The following is a 16,012-nucleotide window of genomic DNA, read 5'->3' on the forward strand; positions in this document are numbered from 1 at the left end:
GGGGGCCTGCCCGTGGCTGGCGGCCGCGCGGGGGGGGGCGGGAGCCTGCCCCAAGACAGGCAACGGCTGCCGTTGCCTCCGGTATCGCGCCGAGCAGGACCGCCGCCTAAAGCAACAAACCGCCCGAGGCCCGGCTCGACTTGTGAGGGTGTTGTACGACTGCTGCAGTACTTCTGTTCTGGGGGTCCTCCACCATACTGGTGGGCGTGAAGAACCTTCTGGTGGGAGCCCCTCCAAAATCTGAAGGGAGCTGAGGAGCCGCGTGTGGGGCTTGTGATAGGAGGGGACTGTCGTCTGGCTGAGGAGGAGGATGAAGTAGTTCCAGCCCTGAAGAACAAACAAAATTACCTAGGGAGAAACGTAAGGAACAAAGGGGCTGTGAGATTTGAAGAGACACAAAGACTGCTACAGAGGATGCCAAAGTGGTGGTGGCAGAAGCAGAACAAGACAGGTATTAAGATGTGAAGGATGACAGGAGGATGGGGCAGGGAAGGATGAAGACAAGAGATTGCTCTAGAGACAGCAGGCAAAGATGGATAGAGCACTAGATTGGCCAGTAGTTCCCCTATGACTGGGTGAGTACGATTAGCAAAAAGTAGATGTTCTTTAATAGATAAAAGGAGTCTATGCCCTTCATAGGCGATCTCATTCACCAGAAGGCCTGTAAATTGCCCAGAAACTCAGCTGTAGCTTGTGGCTTCCTTTCACTGATAACTGCGAGTGAAGATGCTGTGAATTGGAGTTTAGTTGTGTCTGTTGTCAGGGCATAAGGAGAATTGTCTGAAACTCAGCCAAATACGGCCTGCTTTGGAGACAGCTGCCAATTCTCAAGCAAAGTTTGTTTTACACCTACGTTACAATCATCTGCTAGAAATGAATTTTTGGTTGCGCTGTGCAGCAAGATCTGGAGTCAGCCACCTGCTAACAATGGATTCTACGAACAAGCAGAGAGAAAATGCCCAGGGAGCTCCCCTGCTCTGGAGCCAAGCTCCAGGACTACAGCCTCAAAATGGTGGGGCCCAGATGCTAACACTAGGGAGGCTGTGATGTCAGAGAGATGTAAATTCACTTTCTATAACTGCTAAGTAGATAAAACTGCAGTGAACACGTTAACTTGGGGGGTGGGGGGGACGTGCAAAATAGGGGGAACTGATAGGTGCTGATGCTTTATCAGCATCTATACATGCTCCTGGCAAGTTAGAAGCCATTGCCCAGAGTACCATTTAATGGTACAGTGTATCCATACATAGGGGATCACAGTGTATGCTTTTTATTAAAGCCCAGTTCATGGACTTTTATGATAGCATCTTTTTTGTTTTGGTGAACAAGGCAAACACCAGGTTACAGAGAAAACATAGAAAATTTTATCTTGATAAACACTAAATATTTTAAAAAAAATTTTAACAGGGCCACATGTATAAATCATGATCTGACTCATTAGTTTGGAACACTTGGGTTGTCTCTCAATTAGATGGACAGTAATTAAGCTCAAAGACCTTGTCTTTGTTGCATGTTTCTGAAGAACAATGAATACTTGGGCCACTATACAAACAAAAGCTCAAGTCCTTACTCAGACTTCTATGTGTGTTTTCCACATTGGGAACCAGATCAATATTTTTTTATTTTTTTAACCAAACCTCTGAAATTCTGAAGTGTCTTACTAAGTATTGGGGTCTACTGGCAGGCCTGTACTACCTTTCTAGTCTTCAGGTTTTATTACAGATACTTTATAGAAAGGCTGTCAAATGCTGTTTGTTCCATTTCCACAAAAGCAATCTTTTTAGAGCGTCACACTATACTTGGGGAGGGGACAGAACTGGAGCAAGAGCAATACAGTGGGAGCAGACTCCAAACAGCAGCTCAACTCTTTGGACATTAGCTCTATTTGAGACTAGATTTTCTTTTAAACTCCCCAAAATATCCCACATTTCTGCGGTTGATCCATGTACAAAGACAAAACACTTACAATCAATCAGCAATCTTTAGATCATTTCTTCCTAATTGCTTGCATTACCCATAAGCAAAATTTACACCTGGAAATTCACACCTACTCCCCCACAGTAGGCTGTTGGGGAAATCAATAATTGTTCTACCAACCTGATACTGATAAATCCTACTAATTCTCAATTCTGTCCACTGCTGCTCCTGAGTAAGCATCCTACTATTCTGACCTTTACCTACTCTGGAAGAAACAGCTCAAGTGCCCTCTAGTGTGGTTTCAGAATATCTAGTCCATGCTTTTCCCACTTTTGTGGGACTAAGTGAGAGGGTTTGTATTTGGTTTGAAATGCTTTTATAGGTCCATAGAATTTTATGACATAAGCCACTGTGAAAAATACTTTGACTGAAAAATTGATGGTGATTGTGATTTTTTTGTAAAATTGCTGAATGATAGTTATGGTTAGTTTCACAGGCATATTACCTGTTTTATCCCCAAAATGCAAAATAGCAAAATTTACTAAGCATGTGAATTTTTCATGACCGTTATGTCTGCTTATGAAGTGATGCTGTTGTTGGGGTCTTTTTCTTGGTATAGATGGGTTTAGAGCATCACCATTCTGGAAGAAAAAATTACGGTCCTTCCACTTACTTTTTCACTTTCTTGTATTTCCAAACTTTTTTTATATATATTTATCAAAGTAAATTCTATTTTTCTTTCTACTACATTTTTAGTAGCTTTTTGGCCACAATAAAAATTTTCTGAATTGCTCAATTGATTCTTACTTTTCTATTTGAATTACTTTCCTATCTGATTCAGCCCTAAGAAATTTGGGCCTTTTAAAGCTAGTCACAGTCTGAATAATGAACATGCTTAGATCATCTCAGAGCATATGTTTCTGGAAGCTTTCCTGGCTGTGGTGCACAGTCTTTGAAATAAGCTTCCTGTTTAAGCTAATACACTTATTTAGCTTCAGTAGTGTGCACACCATGAAAGCTAATAGACTCAGGCACCAGACGGGTTTGTTTTTTCCAAACTGAAGGTAGAAATGGGAAGAGTGTAGGCTGTGGACTAGTAGCATTGTTTCAGACATCTTGCAGAGTAGTGAAATTCTCAGAACTGACTTGAAAGAAATGCCAGATATACAAATATATGTTCCGGTCATACCAATGGTCCATCTACTTTTATTGGTAGCTGCCAGTAAACGGTTAAGGAAACAGCCTGAGAATGTAAGTGTAAGAATAGAGGGAGTTCTTACTAGTATTAGCCTTCTGGAATTCAGTAATGTTTGTTTTAAGAAGAAGAACAGGAAAACAAAATATAGAGTGAGAATAATGGAAATAAAGGACAGCCAAAACTATCCAGCTGTGGAGTGATTTCAAAGGAACAGTCCTGTCATTTGGCTCATCTTTATACAAAGAAATTTAAACACTAGAACTGGGTCTCTCAAATTCTCCTCTACAGCTCACAGATGGTAATGAAACTCCAATACCTTTTCCCCCATTTTTCCTAACCATTTCATCCTATTCTATTCTTATTGGCCTTTTCTATTACTTCTACAACCTGGGAAAATGTAGAAGTCTATTTAAAACACTGGCAACTTTCCAATCAGCAGTAGCAGCTGTGGCTAGGATCAGCAGCTCTCCCTGACAGACATTTTCTCTTGTTGTACACATACAGTATCAGAGTATGATTGCATCGATACATTTCCTTCAAATTCTCTGTTTCATGTCTTTTTATCCTTAGCCTTACATACCTTCTTTCCCCTGAACTTCTGCATATGCTCCGTTTTCATATTGTATATGTGTCTGTGTGCCAGTATGACCTTTGCAGTAATATTTTCCCCTCACATCATTGTGTATCTCTTTATGCCTTTATGCACACATTTTTGCCCACCCTGTAGTCTCTATGAGTTCAGAAATAAGTGAATCCCCACACCATTGGAATTTTAACCATGTTTAAAAGTCAGCTAGTAACTAATCCTGAATAAAATAATTTAGATACGAATCCTCTTTGTAAAATGTGTGTTCTGATAAGTGAGATTCTTTTGAGGAACAGCCCAGCTATCCCACAGCTGTTGGTGGGATACCAACATTACTGTTGAATAAGTTTTCAACTTTAATTAAACAGGCTGGATTTTTTTCCCTTGACTGTTTGGGCCTTCTTAAAATATTTGCATCATCAAAATTTCCCTTTTTTAAAAATTCTGAGCAAGTCAGGTGTGAGACTATAATTCCCCTTTTGTTTTCTAGCTTCATGACTGTGAATAGAAGTTCCCACAACATGCCTTGTTCTTGTCATTTTTTTAAGTGTTCAACTCTTTTTTTCTCGTCTTCAGTGGTAAGTCCTTGCATCAATTTGTTTATATGACTGTTATGTATAACGGTTTTCTCTTCATTCTTCCGACATTCCTGAAATTGGTGTGAAAGTGAAATTTTCAATCCAGAAGCAGAAAAGCAGTGCTCAGGGAGGCAAATTGGAAGAGCAAATTGGATTCTGTCATGACTGGAGTAAGGATCCATTTGAAATAGGACCAACCTAGTAAAGTATGTCCTAGTACTGCTGTGATTTCCCTTTTTCACGCTACAAATACTTTAAATTAACAGTCCCTAATGAGTACTTCTTGCAGGGGTTAGTAGGAATTGGGGAAGGGGAGGAGGGTTATAAAACTCAGTGAAGTTTTGTATACTTAGGCATACAATAAATAGTGATTATAGACATGGGCAAATTTGACTTAGGATGAAAAAGGAAATTTTAGTCTTAGTGGCAAGTTCTCAAGAAAAACATCAGTCACTATTAGCACTCGACTTCAGTCTTAAAATCAAAAGTACTTGACTTTTCTACCCAGATACATGAACAGTTGAACACCTTTATGAGTTGCCAAATATATGTGAATTTGTATGAGTATGTTTGCTCTGGAAGGACATTTCGTACATCTCTAACATGCTAGCAGTTGTTACAGATGCAACAACTTTGTATAAATAGGACAAGAACAGCTTTGGATACATAATTTTTAAGAGTTCCTCCTCGTCTCAGTTCACCTGCTTCTTAGTAAATTTCTGTGGAAGATGCATGCAAAACTCAGCACCATTTCATTTTATTTGAGAAGTAAGCATCTACATGACAGAATGAAGCTCATATTGGGCCTTTCCCTTCTATTTTGTCCTTGCAAAGGAGTAACTCGGGGTGAAATTCAGAAAACCTATTTAGATTCCTCAGGGAGTGACAGATTCTGTTCCTCAGCAATAGCTCATCCTGCAGGGATGCTTATGTTTAATTGGTGCTTAAACTCTGGACCACAAAGGTCCCACAACATTCATAGTGCATGTAAAGAAGTTGCCCAGTCAGAGGAGTAGCATCTTATCTCTGCTTACACCCCCAGAAGACCTACCAAGTAGGCATGCGCTGAAGATGCCTTGTATGTGTAAAAAACTACTGAAGTCAACGTGCAGCCCAGCAGAGAAATTTACTCTGTGAGTGAGGAAGAGGAGAAAGGCACTCCTGTTGCCAGTCTTTCACATGGCTAACTTGAGTCACACTATTGGAAGTGGAGCCATTTATCATAATCTGTAGAACAGACTAAATAGCAGAGAAATCTTCCAAAAAATCAATAAAATCATTTACCATAAACTTGTTGGATTGAAGATTCCTTGCAAGAGAAACCAAAACTTCTTTTAGATAACTGAACTCTGTGTCCAAATAGTCTTCTGATACAATACAGGCAGAGTTTTTCTGTGCCAAGAGAAAAATCACATTTCGTAGTAAGTGTATAGCAAGCAGCTTGGTGGTCCCCCAGATATAACACTAACCAAATACTACTAGCGGTGTAGCTTTTTAACTCCAAAATATTGTTTCTCTGTTTGTTTTAAAAGCTATCTTTCTTGATTGAAAGCCATCAAGCACTCAGTGAAATAGAAAAAAAAATGGACTTACTAGACTTCTTCAGTTCCCTTGTTTTCTTCTATTTAACCAACAAAAAGAACAAATTTACATTCTTTAGGACAATAAACAATACATTTTTAGATATCTACCTGTCTTGGTTTTTAGTGAGCATTTCTCTGTGATCCTGAGCACCTGTTACAGTTCATGCATTATCTTCTGCTGCTGTCATGTAGTGAACTCAAAAAAATGTCTAAATCTCCATCAATTCCTAGTTTAAAGTAGTTCTGTGGAAGCAGACACTTCCCTTTAAGGACTTCTGATGTCTGCTGGGCTACCCCATCCACCATCATAATGAGATGCAAGCCCTGCAAGTGCTACTCAATCCCTGCTGCCTATGGTCTTCACCTTCTGTTGCTGGAATGATTACGCCAGCTAGAGGGAGATCCAAACTGAGGCCAGAATCTGTTGGTGGGAGCATGCCAGGCAATACATTGCTCATTCATTCCCCAGGAGCTGACCCAACCTACAGGACTCACTGGTGGAACTGTTATTTCTCATCATGTTCGTTGTGGTTTAATCCCAGCGAGCAACTAAGCACCGCACAGCTGCTCACTCACTTCCCCCCCCACCTAGTGGGATGGGGGAGAAAATCGGGAAAAGAAGTAAAACTCATGGGTTGAGATAAGAACAGTTTAATAGAACAGAAAAGAAGAAACTAATAATGATAATGATAACACTATTAAAATGACAATAGTAATAATAAAAGGATTGGAATGTACAAATGATGCACAGTGCAATTGCTCACCACCTGCCAATCGACACCCAGTTAGTCCCCGAGCGGCTATCCCCTGCCCCCACTCCCCCCAGTTTATATACTAGATGTGACTTCACATGGTATGGAATCCCCTGTTGGCCAGTTTGGGTCAGCTGCCCTGGCTTTGCCCTGTGCCAACTTCTTGTACCCCTCCAGCTTTCTCACTGGCTGGGCTTGAGAAGCTGAAAAATCCTTGACTTTAGAGTAAATGCTACTTAGCAACAGCTGAAAACATCAGCGTTATCAACATTCTTTGCATACTGAACTCAAAACACAGCACCGTACCAGCTACTACGAAGACAATTAACTCTATCCCAGCTGAAACCAGGACAATGTTACAAATCACCACTGTCTTTTATGTCAGTAAAGTGAAATGCAGAAAATGTGGCATGTTTCACCACTCAGTTCTCTTATTTCACATTCCAGTCTTGACGCATTTTTGAAGGACCACAGAAATGTGTAGTTTAAAACCTGTCTAGTAAACTTCCTTGATCCTGAGGCATACGCTTTGGATTTCAGCAACTTTCTTTTTTCCATTGCCCTTTGGAACAGTTTCCTTTTCCTACTTGGCTCAAAACAATTTTCAAATCAAGACAGCAGCAACAGCACGTTCCATTCTGTGATGCAGATTCTGAGTCAGGGCCTTTGGGACCTGCACGCTGACTGGATGAAATTACACGTGCCCCCAGGCAATTGCCCCAGGGGTATTCCTGGAATGGCTGGCATTGTTTGCAGTACCATACAGTACCCTGAATGTCTGCTGTTGAGACACAGTACAGGAACCCTGTTGCTTTCCAGGCAAAGAGCAGAACTGCACACCCTTCCCTAAACCATGGCAATACAGCACAGAGATTAGCAGAGCTTTTCATAGGCTTTCTCTAATACACAGTCCCAGACCACTATGAAATAAGTCACTCTCACACCCTTTTTTTATGTATTAGATTTTAATGCCCTAAAGAGAAGAACAGATTTACATGGGAGTAAACCACAAGGCTGAGCTAGGACAAGTACTCAAGAAGTTTTGGGATCACTCCAGTAGCCCAGTCTGCAGAAAATCTCCACTTTCATGCTGCGCTTCACAGTGGCTGTGATACGTGCCTCATAGACCTGTGAAAGTATCCTGAGCCCAGAATAAATGAACATACAAAAACCAGAAGCTCTGGAAAAACAGCCTTTTCATGTGTCACTGGGCGTTAAGACCAGGGAGCACTGGCAGTACCTCAAGGCATTCAGTCTGTAAGAATGAGGGTTATAATGTCAGTCCTTCACACTGAGAAGTCTGTAAATACAGGAGAAAAGTACACGTGCAAGTATGCATCCATTTCTTGTCCAAGAAAAATTCACAGTCTGTAAAAGACAGTGTTGAATCCCATGCTATCCTTCCCTACTATACTCTTTTATTTGTACTTATGTCATATTCTCCACCATGGCCAGTATAACATATTTGAAGAATAAAATGAATTTTTAAGGCTTGATGCTTGGGCCATATTCTTTGCATTGCTTGAATATTACCTGACTTTGACACTGTGAGAATGCGTTTTAGGATATTACAGTTTTGGACTATTAAGATCTTACTTTATAATGAGATGTACAGGTAAGGATTTATCTTTGTGCTTTTCCCAGCAGTGCATACAGCAAGGTTACTAGTTTCTACCTTGTGGCATTTTTAGTTTCAAAGTGAAAAGCAGCACACTGTTTCATTTTGGAGGACTAGGGTTCAAGTTGAACAGGGCATTCTTATTAGTGGTGGAGGGAATGCTAAGGCACAATTATTTTTTAACATGCCATGTATAAGTGAACATACTACAGAACAAAACAAAACAAAACATGCATTTGGATCCTCTCCTTTTTAGTCAAGGAAAGGTGTTCACTACTTCAGATCAGCATGTTCTCCATTGCAAAGCAGCATGGTGAGGATGAAGATGGCTCCTCTTAGAATAATTATCATGAAGAAATCTGCCTCAGCTCCAGAACAGTTTCAGTTCTGATGTGAAAGAGCATGCAGTAAGTCTCAAAAGAGAATGTGGAGAGGAAGTCTAAGGATCACATATGAAAGAGGGAGTAAAAGAGCAGGTAGGCAGTGCCAGAATATGTTGTACTTTAAGGAGAGCATCTCACCTCTTTAAATCAAGGCCCATTAAAAAGTCATACTACAGATGCCCTTTTCAAAACACTTTTTTACTTTGTGTTTAACGCTTGTGTTGTAATATGACGTATGTCCTGGAAATTCTCAGTTTATAAGGACAGAAAAGCCATGTGAAGAAACAGTATCTCACACTCCATTATTGCTGGCATGGTTTTTAAGCTATATAAGGGGTTTGTGTTTTAAAATATGGTACAAAAGAAATGTATATTTGCACAAGCAAATGCCATTCACTTCTGTGGTCTAAGCACTCATATTCAGTTGTTGGTCACACTGTAATCCTCTTAGGCCTAGGCCAAATAAGTTTACCCCTGTACAGGTGTTCCAGACTCCCTATGACTCATCATAGAACTAGTTCCATACCTCATTTTCCATGCTGACCCAACTAGATAGATTAGCTCAAAACGATCTTAGCCATCATACATAGCAGAAGCATTCCTTCTAATTAAGCTTGAGAAACAGTTTTGATAACCTGTTTTTCTTTAGTATTTTTCACAGTTTAACAGATCATGTTACTACCCTCTAGTCCAGGTTTCCTGGGAAACAAAGCATCTCCTTACTCCTCTAATCCTTCCAGGGAAATGAAGCCAAATTAAAACATTTCATGGGCGTTCACTACATGTTATCATAGATAGTTCATGGACCTATCAACGTCAACTGCCCAGAATGTGCTACTGCTTAATGGGCAGCAGAAACAACTAAACTTGCTTTTTGTAACAGTCACTTCTTGTCCAGGGGCAACATTAACCAGGGACAAAGCTTCCTTTCTGGGCAGTGCTTTGTTTCATCCCAAGTCAAGGAAAGACTCCATTTCTGAGAATTGGATGTTGCTATGGCAAAAATGTGTGAAAGGGGCCCTTCACAAAAATGCAAGCCAACTCCAGCTTCTATAATATATGTTTGTCTCCTTTGATTTTCTGGAGGGGAACACATTCTTTTAAGTTAATGACAGCAGATAGTTCAGCTATGATATGGAACCTTATTTCTGTTCTTCCTTTGACTAGGGAAAATTTAGTGGGAATGTTCCTTTGGAACACATGTAATCAAGCCTAGGAGGCTGTGTATGCTGTGACTGTTTACATGAGCCTGCAAACTATGTCATCATCAGTCTTTCTGCAGACATGCCCTGTTCACTGAACTCACATACAGAATGGTCATTTGTATAAATATTAAGGACAACTCACCTGCACCTTGCAGAGGAACTTACCTTAGTAGGAAGAGTTGCTGAATCAAAGTGGAAGTGTGCAACTCACATAGTTGGAAATCTACCTGAGTAGAGAGAAATCAGGCTCAAAGAGCAGAAGGAATCTGCAGAGAGCACATTAACTGGTAATTGGACAAATACCTCTCATTTGTTTAGCGGAGAGCTGTGAGGGCACTCAAAAAGCCAAACTGGGACTGAGAGCTGCTTACTGGGAGAGAATAGAAAAGAAACTGAGGTATACTTCTACCCCCATTCCCATTCTAGCCATTAAGAGGAGATGCTAGATATAATACCTGGATCATGCTTGCTGTAGAAATTGTTTACAGGATTCTGTGATATTACAGATTTGCAATGCTTTTTCTGAAAAGCAGCTTTCAGAGATAGGCCAGGATTTGAAGCACAGCAGATTCTGGACACTCCTGTTAAAGAGAAAACCAGGCCAGTACAGTTGTCAGGGGATCCAACCATAGTTCTCAACAGCCTCGTCTAAGCTTTGCAGACTGATCTGTCATGCAAGTTCCTGATGCAAAGCAAGTAAATATATTTTAAAAAATTAAAAAGTGTGGAAGGAAACAAAGGAGCAGATATTTGCTCAGACGGTTAGAGAAGCACAGTCCCTTCTAACCTCCTCTGTAGTCCAGGGAGCAATTCCTGAGCTGCGTTCTGAGATGGAGGCAGTGTTGCCAAGCCTAGCATTCCGGCAATTACTCAGTGCAAGTGGAAACAGCAATGCAGATGCCAACAGTGTGATGCAAGTTTCATTGTCCCTGTCAGAATGGGAGTCCATTATGGTTTCTGGGCTGTTTGCTTGGAATTTAAAGTCAGTTGTAGTTCCATGTAAATTACATGTTTAAGCCAGGAAATAAGATTTTTTTTTTTTAAGGGAGCTCCTCCTCATTCCCTGGCCTATGCTTCTCTGAAGGACTCTTTTGGACCTTGAACAGGAAATTTGATCTTAGCATGCATAGAAAGAGCTGAGAAACAGGAAACAGGACAAGGGGTAATGGCTTTAAACTGAAAGAGGGTAGATTTAGATTAGCTATAAGGAAGAAATTCTTCACTGTGACAGTGGTGAGGCACTGGAACAGGATGCCCCATCCCTGGAAGTGTTCAAGACCAGGTTGGATGGGGCTTTGAGCAACCTGGTCTAGTGGAAGGTGTCCCTGCCCATGGCAGGGGGGTTGGAATGAGATGATCTTTAAGGTCCTTTCCAACCCAAACCATTCTCTGATTCTATGCTATGATTCTATGAAACCTGAACAATCCTCTGCAGAGCTAAGAAGTATGCATATGAAAGGTTTGCTGTTCATAAAGTATAAACATATGACAGTTTTGCTGTTCATAAAGCATAAAACTGGAATAATTGTGGGTGCATGCTTGTAAAACACTTAGGAAACAGTTGAACACCAGAAAGTAATAACAATATTGTGCCCTCCTAATCTCTCAAAGGTCAATGGGTTAGCAGAGAACAATTTGGAAGACAATGAAAAACAGAGGAAGAGTAGGTCAGACCTGGAAGGAGAATAGTAAAATTCAGGCCTGTAGGGATACATTTTATCTGTTTTAATTCTGAAGTCAGTTTAGGGATGATTTTTATGGGATTAAAAACTCAAGCTTTCTTCTAGTAATTGAAATTAAACGGCACTTGCTCAAGAAAGGATAGTTTCTTATCCATCTGTCATTACAAATAAAAGTAATACCATGTTTAGCAGTATCTAAATAGTGCTACAGTTGGACAGCACTTCTTTCAAAGGCTTCCCAGCATGCTCTGCAATGAGAAAATAACCAAAACCACATGGTCTTTGCTCCAGGATCTGCAAAATTGTAAATCTAACCGCAAAGATATTTCCAGGTTAGAAAGCCGTTACAAATATCCATATGCTTATTTCATCTAAGATATACTATGTAAGAACCTATGGCGGAAAGGACACGTTCATAATAGAAGGCTCTTTCATATATAAAGCAATAGAAACCATGCATTTTGAAGCTGGGTGTGTTCAAGACGGAAATAAAATATCAGCCTTCACAGCAAGTACGACTAACCAGTGCAGCTCATGAAATAATGTTAAGAATTGCCTACCAACTGAATGTTTACTTCACAATTTGATAATCCAATTGACAAAAATACTATGAGTCCCTTCTTTCATTAAGTATATTGATTTGTTCCATAATGGCCTTTGAAATGAAAATATTAATCGCCTTTGTTGTTTTCCTCAAAAATCTCTTAATGGATAGAAAAACCTGGAAATCACAAACATTATTGTAATAAATGTCAGGGTTGCATAGCCACTGATTGATTACCAGAGACAGGCAGACAACACAAAGTGGAATAAGAGAGGTTGGTACCTTCAGAGCAATAAATACACTGGATTTGAGGTAGAAATCTACCTGTCCAGAGTGAGGCAGCTGTCCAAGTCCATTGTTACAGTATTAACACCTACCACAAGAACACCAGGAGGGAAAAGTGTTTCAGGCCAGGCACCCTCTTCCTCTCTTTCGCCAGGCCGCCTGACTTCTTGCCTCCCTTTTCCTTCCCCGCTTCCCGCCCGCCGCGGATCCTGTCACACAGTACCGCTCGGGCGGCTCGGCGGGCGCCAGCAGAGGGCGCTGCTGCACGCAAAATCCCGCGCACAGGCGGAGGCGGCAACTGCGCGAGCCGGCCCGGCCAGCGAAACCGGTGGCGGGCTGAAGATGGGCCGAAGGGAGGCACGTGGCCCCGCTGGGTCCTGAACAGGGATTTCTGCTTTGTTGTTGGCATCAGCTCTGAGGAGAAAGCCGCAGAAAGACTGTTGGTTTCTGCCCTACATTTTGCCCTGGCCATCTAGTGACCGGGGAGCAGACACTGTGCTGCAACCGAGGCTCAGCTCCCCGGAGGACTGAGGGGCCTGAGACTGAGCTGGCAGCAGCACGGAGAGCAGAAGAGCTCTAGTCCTGTAACCTGGACTTTCATAGTTCTCTCAGAGATCTTTTGGGGTCCTATAACATCGCTGGCTGTCAGCAAAGCTCTTGGTTATTTGACCTTACCATGCATGACTATTCATAGGGGCACTGCAGGAGGAAGCTATGAAGTGCTTCCTAGAGAAGCTAAGGACTATGTGGTGAAAAGTAGTATGTTGGAATTCAGGTGGGTACTGACCTTGTACCCAGCTGACAGGGTCAGCATGGAAGGCTGGGGAAAAAGGGCAAAGATACAGACCCCCCCACACTCCCTGCCACTAACTCTCTGAATAATTTGTCTCATCTTCATTTGCACCTTCTGTAGAGTGATTGTGCAATCACTTGATTAAATCTGCTCTCCTGCCTACATCAGTTTTCTGTGGTGATTAAGGTAGCACCCATTGAATCTAGTCAGGAAACAGCTTTCCCCTCCAAAGTAAAGGGGTCCTGTCCCCACAGCTCGTCCTCATATATTCACTCAGATTCTCCCTTTGCCCTCCCGAATCTGTTTTACTCTCATGAGCTCACAATGAGCCCCAGTTAAAAAAAAAAAAAAAAGTGCTATTCTGAAAGAACACATTTAATTTTAACCCTGGTTAGCTCTACCCAAAACAAAGGCACCGAGAAGAACCAAGATCTTCCTTCCTCTTGCCTGCGTGCACATATAGTAACATATCCCTGCCATGATGAGCACACATGCTGAGTAGGTGGGACAAACCAGGGCTCACAGGTTAAGTCAGCTGCCCTGGATCATGCAGGGAGATATATGGCAGAGCTCAGGTTAGATAATGTGACCCTCCCACGATCCAGTTCATTGTCCACCCAGTAAAGCTGTGGATACTAATTTAGGCAGAGATGCCGTCTGCTTTCCACTGTTGCTTACTCATCTGTCTCCTAGATTAAAAGGTTTTGCTGATGACTAAATTAAAACTCAAACGTAAATTTCATTTGTTGCCCTTGGAACCTGGATTGCAATTTGCAACGATAGACATTTGCAACTCCTGTTTATTCAAATCCAGGTTTTTGTTTTTAAATTGGGAAAAAAAAAAAATCAAACCCAGGGAATTTTCTTCATGCCTCCCCGTTATTGAAAACTGCCTGTAACTCCTAGGAACAGACTTTGCTAGATCCAGATATTGAGGAGTCTAAAAATCTTGCTCAGAGCTCTGTGAGAAATTGTGGACCTCTAAAGGAAAGGTTTTTAAAGATGACCTTTTGATCTGCTTTGAGGAAGAAGAGACATTCTGTGCTACAGAACCTCTACAAGAACTTGGGCTTAAGAGGCTTAGTAAGGGGAGTGGGACCAAGACTGCAGTTCACAGGGTAACATTTCGTGCATGGACTGTTTGCTGGCCCCCTTGGCATAGCCCTGGGAAAACATTTTAGAGAAAGAACAACGCAGAAGCAGCTAAATCACCACTTCTGAAATGCTTTTGAGAAAAAATAATCACAAAAATATTGAATCAAGTCCACATCAAGTGATCTCACACTTCCTGAATCCAGTCAAAAGAGCTAGACAACAAGAGAATATGCTCTTGTCACCATGAATGACTTCCTTCCGGAAGCAATGGAGTATTAACATAAATGTATCAGCAACAACAAATGACCAGAGGAGCCCAGCCACGTAGAGTAGAATATCAAACTCATGCCAGTATTCACACCACCATCTGAAACTGCTAGCTGGAAAGAGCAAAACCTTCCTGATAAATTTAGCATCAGTTCAACTGGATTTCATTCACTGCAAGAATTATGCAGCAAGGACACCTGCTACTTATGAAGGCTGAATGCTCCATTCCTAAACTTTTAGAGAAAATTAGCATGAAAATTACTAGAGAAGTAGAGAAGCCTGATAAAAGACTTTTTTCAAAAACTATCTATTTTGCTGCCATAAGCCAATGCAGAACTGCTCCCGCTTTTAGATTTTTTTTATTGCTTCAAATGTATCAGGGGATAATGAAGTCTTTTCCTACTTTTTAATACATCTCATTGTCATTAAGTTATTTTGTCTATTCAAATGGATTCATTTTTTCATTGTTTTAGAAGGAATACATTGAACCTGGTAGGTCAATACCATTTAGCACAGCATCACTCTGAAGCAAAAAAGGGAAATTGCAGGGTTTTGCTTTGTGTCATAAGGTAGGTTGAATGTTTAAAAAAAAACCCCAACAAACTAATAAAGTGTATTTCATTGCAAATGGAACAATAGATTCTTAGTAAAATTCTGGCGTTGCAATTCAAGTAAACTATTTGAGATGATTTTCCCAAAATGCTGCTAGGCTTTAAAGTAGCTGAAAGTAAACAGCAAAGTGAGTGAAAACAGAAACCATCTCCAACATCCTTCATTATTACTGGATCATTGGATGAGTATAAAAGCATTTGAAATAACAAGACCCAAGGATCTTTTCCTATGCCTTTTTGCATGGTTTCCATCCACAACTTGGGAAAAACTGATTCTAAACGTGAAAACAATCTGGATAGGTAAAACTGTACAGTTACTTTAATACAGCACAAAACAGGAAATAACTACTTTATTTGTTAAACATTGAGAGGAAATGTTTAACATAGAAAAACAACTTCTCAAGAGACTCTACCTTACCTTGTGCTCCCTTGTCAAAGCCCCACAGGCGGCTTCCGACTCAGACCTTCTGAAGACTGAAAGAAAACAGCAGCTGAAAAAAATTGTAAGAGGAGAAGGATATAAGATTTTGATGACAGAGTCAGCATTTTTGGTCAACTCTTGAGAACAAAAGTGGAAGTATTAGTGATTGGAAAATGAACTTTAGGGGCCCCTAGTTTATGAGCGTGAGGGAAAACAGTTTTAAGGAGAATGGCCCTTGTCCTGCTGTCCTCAGACTTCACACATCCAATTCTCGATCGTGCTTGTAATTTTATGGGCACGCATTCTAGTATCTGCAAAATTCCGGTGCCTAATGTCAAGTCTTGGCCTGAGACACGTCCCACGCCCAGAAGGCTGAGAAGGATTTTACCGAGCCCAGGCGGAGAAGAGGGTGACAGGGGCCGCCGCGGGCCGCCGGCGGCGGCCGGGGGGGCGAGCAGAGCCGCCGCTGCCGTCCGCAGTCCGCACGGCGGAGC

This window comes from Haliaeetus leucocephalus, unplaced genomic scaffold, assembly GCF_000737465.1.
Source record: "Haliaeetus leucocephalus isolate CR32 unplaced genomic scaffold, Haliaeetus_leucocephalus-4.0 Scaffold68, whole genome shotgun sequence".
Classification (NCBI taxonomy): domain Eukaryota; kingdom Metazoa; phylum Chordata; class Aves; order Accipitriformes; family Accipitridae; genus Haliaeetus; species Haliaeetus leucocephalus.